Raw genomic sequence first — 13,130 nt, forward strand, 5'->3', positions numbered from 1 at the left:
CAATATTGCTTCCAGGATCATTTCATTTCTCTGAGTCTCTTCTCCTCTCTTCCTCCCCATCTCCTCTTCCTTCCTTCCTCTTCCTTTTTCTCTAACCCACCCCTTTGCTGCAAGTCTCTCTTGGGACTTCAATTATACATATTTAGACATTTTCACCATGTTCCATATGACTCTCTTCTTTATTATATGTGCTGTAGTCTGGGTACTTTCTATTGCCTGTCCTTCACTAATTTTATCTTCAGCTGTGCTAATATGCTGTACTGTTATATGCATCTATTGACTTCTTTTTTTTTTCTATCTATTGACTTTTTAATTTCAGTTTTGTATTTCAGGCTCAGAATTTTCTTTTTTCTTTTTTTTTTTAAGATTTATTTATTTATTTATTCATGATAGATATCGAGAGAGAAAGAGAGAGGCAGAGACACAGAAGGAAGGAGAAGCAGGCTCCATGCCGGGAGCCCAATGCAGGACTTGATCCTGGGACTCCAGGATCGTGCCCTGGGCCAAAGGCAGACGCCAAACCGCTGAGCCACCCAGGGATCCCCTGGGCTCAGAATTTTCATTTGATTTTCCTTGGTAGATTCTAGTTCTCTTCTGAAATTCACCATCTTGTCAATCAATTTCTTTCTTTTTTAAAAAAATATTTTATTTTTTAGAGAAAGAGAGAGAGACAGAGAGAACAAGAGGAAGGATGGTCAGAGGGAGAAGCAGACTCCCTGCTGAGCAGGGAGCCCAATGCAGGGCTCAATCCCAGGACTCCAGGATCATGACCTAAGCCCACGCTTAACTGACTGAGCCACAGGTACCCCTTGTCAATTAATTTCTTGACTATAAAAATCATGTTTTAAAGTTCATATCTTAAAAAAAAAGAGAGTCCATATCTTACAGTACTAATATATGGATCTTCTGGGGACCTATTTCTATTGTCTATTTTTTCTCTTGGTTTTCAGCCATTTGGTCTGCCTACTGAGATTTTTTGAAATTTTTATTGAATGCTAGATATTGTATATGAAAAGAATTATATGAAAAGTTGATACCCTAAATGGTATTATCTTCCTTCAGAGAAATTTTTACTTCTACTTTAGGCAAGCAAGAGTCTTTTTTTTTTTTTTTTTTCAAGCAAGAGTCTTATAAGGGATTGAATTGATTATATGCTAATCTTCAGTTTTGTGGAGCTGGTCTATTTCTGAGTCACCTCTACTCCTAGGGTAGAACCCTCTAGGGGTTCCATTTGAAAGCTTGGGGTGTTTATTAGGGATACTCCTACTTGGTGGACCCTGAAATCCATCTTTTATATCTCAGCTTCATAACACCTTCAGATACTCAGCTTCTGCTCAGCTTCTTAGTCATCTTTTGAGAAACAGCATATTCCTTGAAGGGCAAACTGGCAGCTGAATATGGACCTTACCTCTCTGCATTTCTCTTATCTCTGGAATCTTGAACCCTCAGGTTCTTGTTGCTTTGGTAGCTCTCTAATGCTTTCACACACAACACACACACACACACACACACACACACACAGTTATTTTCAGCTCATTGGACAAGTCTCAGTGGGAGGGTTGGTGTTCAACAAGCTATTCCATAATTATTGGGAATATAAAACCTTTGCTCATCTAACATTTATGCTATATTTTTTAAGTGGGCAGAAACCAGCCTTACTCCTCTCTGTAGTGCCAGAGACTCCCTTTCTTTAAATTCTTAATGGATACCATTTGAAAAAAATGAATAACAGTTTATAAATTGCCTTTACTTTAATAATTTTAAACTGCAGACAAAAGAAATGGCTTTTCTATAGTCCTAGATATTGGGCCCAGAGAAGACCTGCCCAAAGGTTCCATGACTAAGGTCTATTAAGAAGTGAGTGGCCTACCTGGGTCTGGTATACAGAACCAAAACGGTGCTTTCCCTTACTCTGCCAGATTGTACTGTGATGTAATGGTCAAGAACATCATGGGCTTGGGTGTCAAGCAGATCTGAGTTTATTTTTTTTAATTTTTTTTAATTTTTTTTTATTATTTATTTATGATAGTCACACAGAGAGAGAGAGCGAGAGAGAGAGGCAGAGACACAGGCAGAGGGAGAAGCAGGCTCCATGCACCGGGAGCCTGACGTGGGATTCGATCCCGGGTCTCCAGGATCGCGCCCTGGGCCAAAGGCAGGCGCCAAACCGCTGCGCCACCCAGGGTTCCCCAGATCTGAGTTTAAATCTCGGTTCTGTCACTTACTAACTGTGTGGCCTTGGACAGGTTACATGAACTCTTGGAGCTTTAGATTCCTCTTCTGGTAAAGTGGAAATATTAATAGGAGCTACTCAAGATAGTGTTGTTGTGAAGACTAAAGTGGGCCAACGTGTATAAAGTACTTGGCAGAGTCACCCTATCTGTAAATAGGAATTATTCTTTAAGAGAGGATCAGAATGGTAACAAGTGCCTCATTCCTATGAGTTTCACAGGTCGTGCAGCAACCAATTATATCTTGCCACTTCCCCTCCCCTGAGGCTGGGGGCTCTACTCCCTGGAGGCTCATGGTTCTCCTCATGCAAAATACCCACCCCAGAACCGGATGACAGTCTCAAACCAATGAAGGCTGGAGTAGAAGGAATAGTCTTTGCTTCTTGGGGGTCATCAGGACCTTACTGCCTGCTTCCCTCCTGATGCAGGCCCCTCTAAAGCCTGGTGGTCTGGGTAGATGGAGAATCAGCAGCCCAGATACTAGGGTGGCAGGGCTGAAAGACTCCAAACCTTTCTCTTCCACTGGCCCCCAAACACGTCCTTATGGCAGAGTGGTTAAGAGCACAGAATCCAGAAAAAACAAAAAACAAAAAACAAAAACAAAAACAAAACAAAAAACAGAAAACACAGATGGCGTTCAAATCTTAGCTTCATCATTTCCTAATTGTGGGATCTTAGTTAAATCCCTTAACTTTTCTTACTCAGTTTCCTCATCTGTATAATGGAGTTGATAGTAGTACCTACCTATAGAACTGTTTGAATGAGCCCAATAAATAATAGCTCTCATTTTATTTCTCCTGTTATTTTTCCCCCAGAATATATAAGTCAGAAGGAAATAGTAGAAGTTAGAACTAGAACCTTTGTCTTCAGACTCTCCCTTTCTCCACCATTTGCCCACACCACCCCTAAAATTTCTCCTGCTCAGGGGTTAAAGCATTATTTCCCAACTTTTCCTATCACAATACATGATAATATTTGTTTTTTTTTTAAATACATGATAATATTTGAATACTACCTGGGCTATCCCAATGAAGCTGTTTGAAGCCTGCATGTGCCAGTCTCATCAGATTTGGGGGCTCAGGCTGCCCTAGGTTCCACCTGGCCCCTCCACCTGAGGGCTCTATGTTTCAGCATACTTATAACCTGTCACTGTCCCCTGGCTGGGGCTCTTTGGGTTAAGATGTTGACAACCCCACATAAGGGCCAGTGTTGCACTGCCCAGAAGTGACACATTAACCCATTGTTGGTAAATCAGTCCTGGACCAGTTATTCAGTCTTCCGTTTGGAGTCCAGAGGCCAGAGCCAAGAACATGGAGATTGGGAAGAAATCAGATGTCGGCTCCTGTCCAGCCTCTGCCTCAAACTCATGTGACTTTGGACAAGCCATTACTCTTTTCTGTACTTTACTTTTCCATCTGAAGCAGAAAAGAATTAGACTAGAGGAAAGATCTACACGGTCCCTTTTGGCACTGACATTCTAAGAATCCAGGATTCTATGAATTCCCCCATCACACAGCAGTATTCTTTTCCTGGTGACCTGGTTCCTGCCTCTGATTCAGATAAGTGTAGCAAATAGTAGACTCTCCAACTGTGCAGATGCTCCCAGCTCTCCTCACAGTTTACTGGCTGGCTAGTCTTTGAAATTAACCCCTGCGAAGTCTTGACAGAGGGCAGAGCCAAACTTGCCCCATGCCCCCATCAACAGAACTCCTCTGAGTCCTCTACACATTCAGCTTACTCCTGCCCCCCAGACCAGCCTCTGGGAGAGAGGCATTCCTAATTTCATCTCTTCTTCCCACAGCTCTCGGGCTTATAGTATGATCTGGGCTCATGGTAAAGGCAGGGAAGACTCCAGCAGCAGGAGTGCAGCAGCCTCCCTGCAAGAGGGAGGGAGAGTGTGGAGAGGCTGAAGGCAGATCCTGAGGAACCTGGGCCGTGACGCTCCAGAGGCTGGAGTTGGCCTGGTGTGTAGGGCAGAGACACCATGGGCCTTGAAGCAGAAGGACATGAACAAAACTTAGGATCACAAAGTGCTTGAGCTCTATGGAAGGTAGACTGGAGCAGAAAGAGAGAGAGACAGGGAACTGTTAGAAAAGTCAGGCCAGAGACCATGACATGGCAGTAGGGACAAAAATAGGAGGAACTGAGGAGGTCATTTGGCAGGCTGGGTGATTGACCGATTGGCGGTTCAACCACAAATCTGACTGTGTCACGTGCCAGCTGGGGTTACACCGCCATGGGTCAGAGGGACTATCTGCTTTGTTAGTATGGGGGACAAGACCTCAAGGAAGAGTAGAGTAATGAGTCTCAGGCTTAGAGATAGATACACTAAAATACCTCCAGTAGCTTTTTATGCTGCTTAAGATGTTTTCTCATTTGGTCCTCTGAACACGGGTCTGTTTTGCAACAAGAAGCTTAAGGTAGTGACACAATTAGAACCTCAAATTCAGGCCTCCTGACTCTTGGCCCCACACCTGGCCATAGAAATGGCTTCCCTAAACTGACTGGCAGGCAGAGGTGGTGGGAAGTTTGCTCCCACCCAGCTGCTCCCCATCGCCTCCTCGGGATTCCACAGCCCCCAGCCTGCCACCAAAGGGCAGTAGGCCTCTAGCTACATTCATGCCCCTGCTCCAGCTTTGCTCCTTGTCCTAGGAAGACATGGGTGGGGCCAAGTGAAGGTTCTTGACATTCAGACACAAACAGGTGATCCTCTTTTTTACAAAGGAATCTTATGAATCACTAACGTGAACTCAAATAAAAAAGAACCTGCTCAGGCCAAGGCAGACGTGGTTATCTGGTTGGCTGGTTGTCTTGACTGCCTCCCCCTCACCCCACCCCCCTCTGCATCCGGCAGCCTTTCAGAATCTGCAGGGTTCCATGGCCCACAGTTTGTAAGCTGCTGGACTGGAGGACTCCTCCTTAAGGATCCTCGAGTGAGGGATTCTCCACCGGGTCCACAAGTAGAATTCTCTGAATTTGGAAGGAAAAATTCTATCTCTATTTTCACCTCTAACTCAAGTTAAATACTTTGTTCCATTACCAATGTCAGCAGTGACCACAGTAATATTGACAGTTCCTGTGACTGTGTCACTAAGAGAAATGAGATATTTTCGTGTCACATTCTAGTGGTCATAATGTCATTTATGTTTATCACTTTAAAATGACAATAGTTATTATATCTGCTGCCAGATCTCATTTTTTAATTATTAATAAAGAATTATATATTAGGATGCCACACCATGTAAAAAATATCATGATAACTATATTTTGTTATGATTCATTTTCTTATGTATTTTGTTTTATACATTTAAAAACATTCTGAATATTACTCAGCCATTAGAAATGACAAATACCCACCATTTGCTTCAACATGGATGGAACTGGAGGGTATTATGCTGAGTGAAATAGGTCAATCGGAGAAGGACAAATATTATATGGTCCCATTCATTTGGGGAATGTAAAAAATAGTGAAAGGGAATAAAGGGGAAAGGAGAGAAAATGAGTGAAAATATCAGTGAGGGTGACAAAACATGAGAGACACCTAACTCTGGGAAATGAACAAGGGGTGGTAGAAAGGGAGGTGGGCGGGGAGTCGGGGTGACTGGGTGACAGGCACTGAGGGGGGCACTTGATAGGATGAACACTGGGTGTTATTCTATATGTTAGCAAATTGAACACTGATAAAAAATAAATTAAAAAATAATAAATTAAAAACATTCTGAAGAGGGGTCCTCTGGCTTTACAGATTGCCAGCAGAGTCCATGGCATCAGTAGGTTACAAGCCCCCGTCCTAGGACTTCTCTTCCAGAACAGAGGGGGCTGGGAGCTTGTTGAAGGTCCTGCCAAAAGAGGGCATGTAGGACCTAGGATCCCCGGAGGCCTCATGCTCCGATGTGCACACTCTGAGCCTGAGGAAAATGAGACAGGAAAGTGGGGCAGGAGCAAAGGGACTCTGAGAAGTGGAGCAGAAGCCAACAGGCCGGCTGGCAGGGCTCAGTCTAGTGGGACAGAACTGAATTCCTCAGCCACAACCCCAGCCAGGCTTCTGGGGGAGCCAGGACTTGGAGGTCCTAGTCTTGTTTCTCATTTCTCTGCCCAGTCTCAATTTTCTTCTCTGAGCTAATATAGTGGAAACAATGGCCTCACGTTGGAAAGAGACCCTGCTTCTGGATCTGACTCTTCCTTGCCTTGGTGAGTTACTTTGGGCAAGTCACTTCCCTTCCCCAGGCAGTTTCCATGTCCGTATAATTGCTGGTGTAAGCCCTGCTACAAGCCCTTGCCATGCGCACAGTAGACATTGCTGATAGCTCTTAGCGTATGATCATTCCATGCTCATAGGTAGCTTCAGAAGCCTTTTCAACACTACCAGTTGATAGGAATTAGCAAATGAAGTGAAATGTTTCTGCTATTGTTGGATTAGATGATCTACACATTTGCATCTGTACTAGTCCATCCATGCCTCTAAAGATCTGACCCCAGGAACTCAAAAAAGACCCTAGATAGAAGTGCAGACTTCTAAAGCATGGCTATTTCTCACTCATAGGTGTGTGCATGTGTATAGGAAAGAAAGAGAGAACATTCTTAGCTGGGCTGTAGATTTTCTCTTGTACACTCTATAGCAAAAATGAGGTCAGAATAGGACATTGAGATGTTGAAATCTCAATCAGGCTTCCCAGAACAGATGAGCAGAGGCAGATGGAAGTCGAACTCCAAGCAATGTTTGGAATGGGCATCATTCCAGAATCAGTGCCGCCAGGCCCTACCTGTTCCCAAATGGCTCATGTCACAAAAGACATCAGACATGCGGTGCAACAGAATGATGGTAACAAAGAGTGAATAACACCAACCACTCCTAGTGTAATTTACATGGATGTATATCATGCACAGCCAGGTGGTCAAGACGTGGATATGCTAGAGACTAATGGTTTCTCTCCCAAACAGCACAAAAAAACTACTTAGAAAGTTATTTCAGAGCATTAACTATCCCAGGGGACAGCTAAAGCCCAGACAAGTGTTGTAACTTACTTAAGGTCACAGTCAGTACAAGTGCTAGGACCAAGGTCTGGGTCTCTATAGACCTGTGTGACCAGGCTGGTATCACAAATTAGAGTGTGTTGGGTAGATAGTAGGGAGTGATGGGAACTGTGGCCAACTAGAGGTCACATGTTCTGTTTAAAGGCAGCAGCTGATTATCAGTTTAAGTTGATGGTTGGCATGGGAGGGTGTGAACTTATCCTGCCACGTTCTCCTGATTTTTAAAGAGAAGTCAGAATTGAGATTTTTATATTAAGCAGCCCCATTTTCAAATGCTGACATCTAAATTTTAATAGGTTAAAACAAAACAAAACACTGTGTAGACCAAACAAATTGGATCTGGGGACTTTAGTATTTGGTCTGATTTGCAACCTCTAGTAGAACAAGTAAAAGCCCCTGCTGTGAATTCAGCTGTACAAAGATCTGAATCATGCTTCTGCCATTTGTTAGTTAAGCAGTCTCACCCAAGATCTGTAACCTCTCTGAGCCTTGGAGTTTTCATCTGTAAAATGGGAATTGAACACTAAAATGGACTACTGTCCAGATTAAGCAAAGTAATGAAAACAGCACAATCATTTGCTCATCGTAGGTGCTCCGTAGATGTAGCCCCTCCCCGCAAAGTGCCTCTGAACTTAACAGCGGTCTGATGAACACCCACCCCAAGGCACCCCAGTCCATCCACCTCAAGCTTATTTTCCTGCGAGGTATCAGTGCTCAGTGTCTGTAGAACTCTAACGTAGACACGCAAGGCCCTCAAACATGCTCACACATAGCTTGCATACCCCCCCTTGGGAGGATTTGGAGATGCCAAGTTTGGTTACCTAGGAAGGATGTTTAAGAGACTTCCCTGGGGTGCAGCCACAACCTTCTCATGTTGTTTAGAAGAGAGGCCTGCACACTGCAGGGGGTTGGCTAACGTGACCTATTGGGAGCCTTCACAGCATTAGAATTTTTCAACTTGAATTTTGTTAGCTCATGTGCTCAAACACACATGCACACACATGCTTTTGCCTACCATCTGCCCAAAGCCTAGGCAAGAAGGGCTGCCTTTCCCATTCCCGGGAAACTTCCATTCTAGCTCTCACTCCACTCATTCTGGGAAAGGAGGTACCACCAAGACCCTTGAACCAGCAGTCCTTGAGACTGATTTGCTTAGCAGGGAGCAATGGGAGAAGGGACAGGATAAAGAAGCTTAAATGACTGAATAGAAGGGGCTTGGGATCTTGACCAGACCCCGAAGCAAGAAGCAAAAACAGCCCTCTGGATTCAGGGGAATGGACAGGTTCCAAAGACCTGCTCATCCATTGTCTCCAGAAGTCTCTTGCCACCCCAGATGATGGCAGGGCTATGAGGGACTCCATTTTATGGATGGGGAGACAGACCGAAATGTCTAGCTCTGAATCAGTTTATCCAATCCACTCTAAGGATCAGGTGCCCTCCTGATTGGGGCTCCTCTAATAGAACAAGTATGTGGGTTCTGAGTCCCTGCCCTAAGCTGAACCCCAACTTAACAACACCACCACTACCACTTAGCCAGCCAACACTTTTGCTATTTCTCCACTCCCACCTCATTTTAGAATTTAGAAGACATTGAAGCAGAGAAAAGTGACTTACACCCAAGGTCACCAGGAGGTCTCAAAGTCTGTGTTTGAACTCAAGGTTGTCTGATGCCAGCCACATATTATACTGTCTCATACATGAGGGCCACATTCCCAGCCTGGGTTTCAGTTCCATTAGAAAATACCATGACTCAGTGAGCTGTTTCCCCTGCTTTTTGTTTATATGAGTCTGTATTTCAAAAAAGTCCCAATAAATGGTATTGTAAAAAAAAGGAAGAGAACTTAATGAGCAACCATAATCCCATCACAATTAGAATAATTCTTTTTTTTTTTAGAATAATTCTTTATCAAGGAGGTCACGTTTTATAAAACAGCCATTACTCTATTTTGTCAATTCTAAGATGCATGTCTGTGGGGTTTTTTGTTTCCATCTTTGAATTTGGGAAGCATTTTAAAATCTGTGGACTCTGAGCTTCCAAGATGTACACTATTTTATTTGGCCCTAAGAATAATCTGGGGAAGCAAGCATTGCCAAGATTATAATCCCCATTTTACAGCTGGGAAAACTGAGGTTCAAAGAGGTTAGGCAATTTGCCTGAGGTTACAGAGCTAGTCAATGCAGATTAGTCCTGTGCCCTGATTCCCAGCACAAGCTGTGTCTGCCATATGCTCCTGGACTCCAAACCCTGTGCTCACGTGCACCTGTTTCCATCACCCCACTGGTCAACCCATGGTGGAAGACTGAGGGACCTCTCAGTTTCCCCCATCCAGGGTTGTCTAACCTCAGGCAGAGCAGCGGATGAACCCAGTGTGAGGTCTTCAAGGAGCAGTCTAGCCCCAAATAGGAAGTTTTCAGGTCACAGGATCCCACTTTCAAGAATGCAGCCCATGAGACACCTCGGTAAGCTCAGCAGTTGAGCATTTGCATTCAGCTCAGGGTGTGATCCCGGGGTCCTGGGATGGAGTCCCACATTAGGCTCCCTGTGAGGAGTCTGTTTCTCCCTCTATGTCTCTGCCTCTCTCTCTGTCTCTCATGAATAAGTAAATAAAATCTTACAAAAAAAAAAAAAAAAGAGAGAGAGAGAGAGAGAATGCAACCTATGTATTGTAGAGACCCAAGCCAGGCCTAGGGTGTGAAGGCGGTATTTCTGCCTGGTATGCTCATGATCCATGCAAGCTAGATCTAGGGGCTCCCACCTAGGATCCCCATCCTCTGAAAATTGCCCTATTTCTCATATTTCAAAAGACCAAATGAAAAGCAAATATTGACTCTAGATAAGCTTGCACAGGCTGCTTAAAACAGCACATTTCTTTACTTTTGGTTTAACTTACATCAGCTTGATGTTTCATGGCAGTTCGTTCCTGCTGACCAGAAAACAATGATTGGCTATTATGGGGTCCCAATTCACAAAGAAGGGGAAAACCAGTTAATGACATGTAACAGGTACAGCTCGGCAGACAAAAATCTTTCAAAACAAGGGGTGTGATGGAAAAATAAGAGAAGGAGAAAGCTGACATGGAAATTTAAACTCATTTTCCCAGATGGAGAACATGAGGCTCAGAAAGCTGCAGTGACTTGTCAAGGTCACACAGCGGAGCTGAAACCAGCACCCAAAGTTTCTGCCCCTCAGGAGAAGCATCTTTCGACCAGACCCTGCTTTGCTGAGCTTCAAGAAACCCAGATTGTCAGTACTCACCAGGGCTGCTGAAAAGGGTCAGGACAGGGAAATGGCTTCTCCCTTGCACCTGTGGGCTCCTTCCTGGCGGGCAGTTGCCAAGGCCACGCTGTCTTTCCTCCCTGGGCGTCTGCCAGGGCAGCTAGGCATGGGAGCTGTCCTGGAAAGCCAGCTCTGGGCAAGGTGAAAGAGGCCTCTGAAGAAAGCAACCTCCAGGACATAAAATGACCAGGCCCTGGGGTCACGAAGTGGCCACGGAGGGCTTAATTTCATCTAGCTTGAACAGCTGCCTCTGGCCCCCACTGGGGAGCTCTCCAGGTGGCATGGCTGGTTTTCCTGCCAGCTGCTGGGTGCCTTTAAGAGAATGACTACAGTTCATTGGCTGAGCAAGGCTCCCCCTACCTCTTTACCTGAGCAGGTGAGAAAAGCCAGGCTAGGGGAGGGCTGGGGACTCAGGTGAGAAAACAAAACCGTGGCGACCAGCTGGCTCTCCCTTCCTTCACAGACAGCCCTTCCTTCCTGGGCTTCCTTCCTTATCCCCACCTCAACCACAGGACCAGCTGGAGGGAGAGAAAGGGCAAACATTCTGCAGACTGCCTAATGCCTCTCAGTTCACAAAGCTTCACTATCTCTACATAACCCTAGACCAGAGTTATTTGTATGTCTTCTCTGTCCATGGAGAACTGTCCTTGGAGATATGAAATGTCCAACTCACGCAGCTCTTGGAAGGAAGGTTGACAGAGTAGGACGGTGTGAGGATTCAAACCTGAGTCTCCTGCTTTTGACTTCCACCCACTGCTCCTGGACCAAATCACCTCCCTCTCTATAAGGCCTTTGACAAGCCACTCACTGCCTCAGTTTCCATATCTGTAAGATGGTACAGTCTTGCTTGTAGGTGAGTCTACACTCAGTTTGTTGAGTGTATCATAGACTTAGAGCTAAAAAGGACTTAGGAGATGATCTAGCTCATCCATGCATCTAGCAGCCATTGCTTCATTCTGCAGGCATTGTTATTCAGCAACTATTATGTGCCACACCTATTTTAAATCCTAGGGCTACATCGGTGAACAGGAAAGTCAAGGACCTTATTGAGTTTGCATTCTAGAAAGAGGAAAGACAGACATAAGTAAACAGATTAGATAGGTAAAAGTACCCTGAAGAAATGAAATAGGCTGATATGATAAAGTCATGGGGGGGGGGGGGGGCTAGTTTAGATTATGTGGTCGCTAAGGCCCTCTCTGATGAGGTGATATTGAAGCTGAGGCTTGAATAACCAGCCATTAGAAAAACCAGTCATTAGAGGAGCTGGAGCAAGAATCTTCCAGGAACGGAGAACTATAAGTGCAAAGGCCCTGAGGTAGGGGTATTTGGAGAATAGAAAGAAAGCTGCCTGTGGCTAGAATATAGTCCAATCCTTGTACTCCTTTTTAATAGATAAGGAAATGATTCAGAGCAATGGCTTGCCCAAGATCCCCTCTTGCAAATTTCTCTTTCCTTTCTTTATCCTCATTCATTATGGAGGGAAACTGAAGTCTGGAGTTCATCAGCACTTGAGTTACCAATAAAACAATCATTGTACGAGCCTACACTGCTTTGACCTCATGTTTCTTCCACTCTGTAGACATGTGTAAATTCCCAAAGGGCAGGGGCTATGATTTTAGGAGTTTCCTACATTGAAGAACCAAATCCTGACCAACAGAATATAGTGCTAAAAAAAAGCAGCAGCAATGTAAACTGCCCTATTGTGACATAAGGTCAGTACAGACCTTTCCTGTTCAATTCCTTTCCACTGTCATTTTCAGAATTTTTACTCTGATTTTTTAAAAGGGCTCTCTGTTGTCAGTCATCATGTTGTTGATGGTAACACTGGGATTGTTATTCTGAAACTGTTGGTAAGTAGTGTAGGGTAAAGCAAGTGAATTTCATGGTGGTGGTATTGGGAACCAGGACTTTTAATGTGAGAGAAAGGAAATACAAATGAAAGACAAAAGGGGTTAAGTAAAAATTTTATAATCCTGGATTTAAGTCAGAAGTTCCAGTGTGAATTTTTGATGCAGCTGATCTGAAAACAAACACCATATTCCCTGGCTCTGCCTATTGTTGTCAGGTCTAGAAATAACAATCAACACTTGAATGAGCACCTTTAGGGTCCAGACTATAGTCTCAAAATATGATTTTACATTTAAAGGATCCCAGGCTCCTCACAAAATAAATAGCTGATTCCAGCTCTGGAGTGGAAAATGTACAACATGTACATGGACTTTTAATGCCACAAACGAAGGAAACCAGAGTCATGGCAAAGGGGCTCAGGAAACAACCTGAAGAGACTCTTATTTGCCAAAGGCCAGATGATTTCAGCATCAGTCAAGAAAATAACTGCAATGAATAGGTAACATTAAACATATTTAAATCCATGAATTCATAATGATTTTTTTAAAATAAAAAACTTCAGTGATCATCTTTGAAAGATAGTAGGAAATCAACTCATTATTTTGAAAAGTGGTAAATAAAGGGAGACAAACATTTATTCTGTCTTTCCTGTACGAACTGTGCCTGAGGCAACCAGAATAGATGAAAGGAAGGTGCTTTTTATGTAAGCTTTCCAACAAATAAAATGAAACAGGAATGAA

General features: G+C 44.0%; 1 protein-coding gene and 1 long non-coding RNA gene across 4 annotated transcripts in view; one reads left to right on the forward strand and one right to left on the reverse strand.

Annotated features, from left to right (window-relative positions):
- Positions 1 to 10,545, reverse strand: part of LARP1 (La ribonucleoprotein 1, translational regulator) — an 84,594-nt gene extending 74,049 nt beyond the window's left edge. Inside the window, exon 1 of the mRNA XM_038534947.1 lies at positions 10,522 to 10,545. The gene's annotated coding sequence lies outside the window, so the exon portion shown is untranslated. The remainder of the gene's footprint in view (positions 1 to 10,521) is intronic.
- The window catches only part of LOC106558729, a 30,675-nt gene extending 17,747 nt beyond the window's left edge, over positions 1 to 12,928 (forward strand). The window contains exons 3-4 of one of the 3 annotated variants that reach the window (XR_005358373.1): positions 6,331 to 6,422; positions 10,367 to 12,657. This is a non-coding gene — a long non-coding RNA (uncharacterized LOC106558729). Of the gene's footprint in view, positions 1 to 6,330; positions 6,423 to 10,366; positions 12,658 to 12,688 lie in introns of those variants that run through there. The other 2 variants (XR_005358371.1, XR_005358372.1) reach the window with 2 other exon arrangements.
- Positions 12,929 to 13,130: the final 202 nt, after the last annotated feature.

The sequence above is a fragment of the Canis lupus genome, chromosome 4 (genome assembly GCF_011100685.1).
Source record: "Canis lupus familiaris isolate Mischka breed German Shepherd chromosome 4, alternate assembly UU_Cfam_GSD_1.0, whole genome shotgun sequence".
Lineage (NCBI taxonomy): Eukaryota > Metazoa > Chordata > Mammalia > Carnivora > Canidae > Canis > Canis lupus.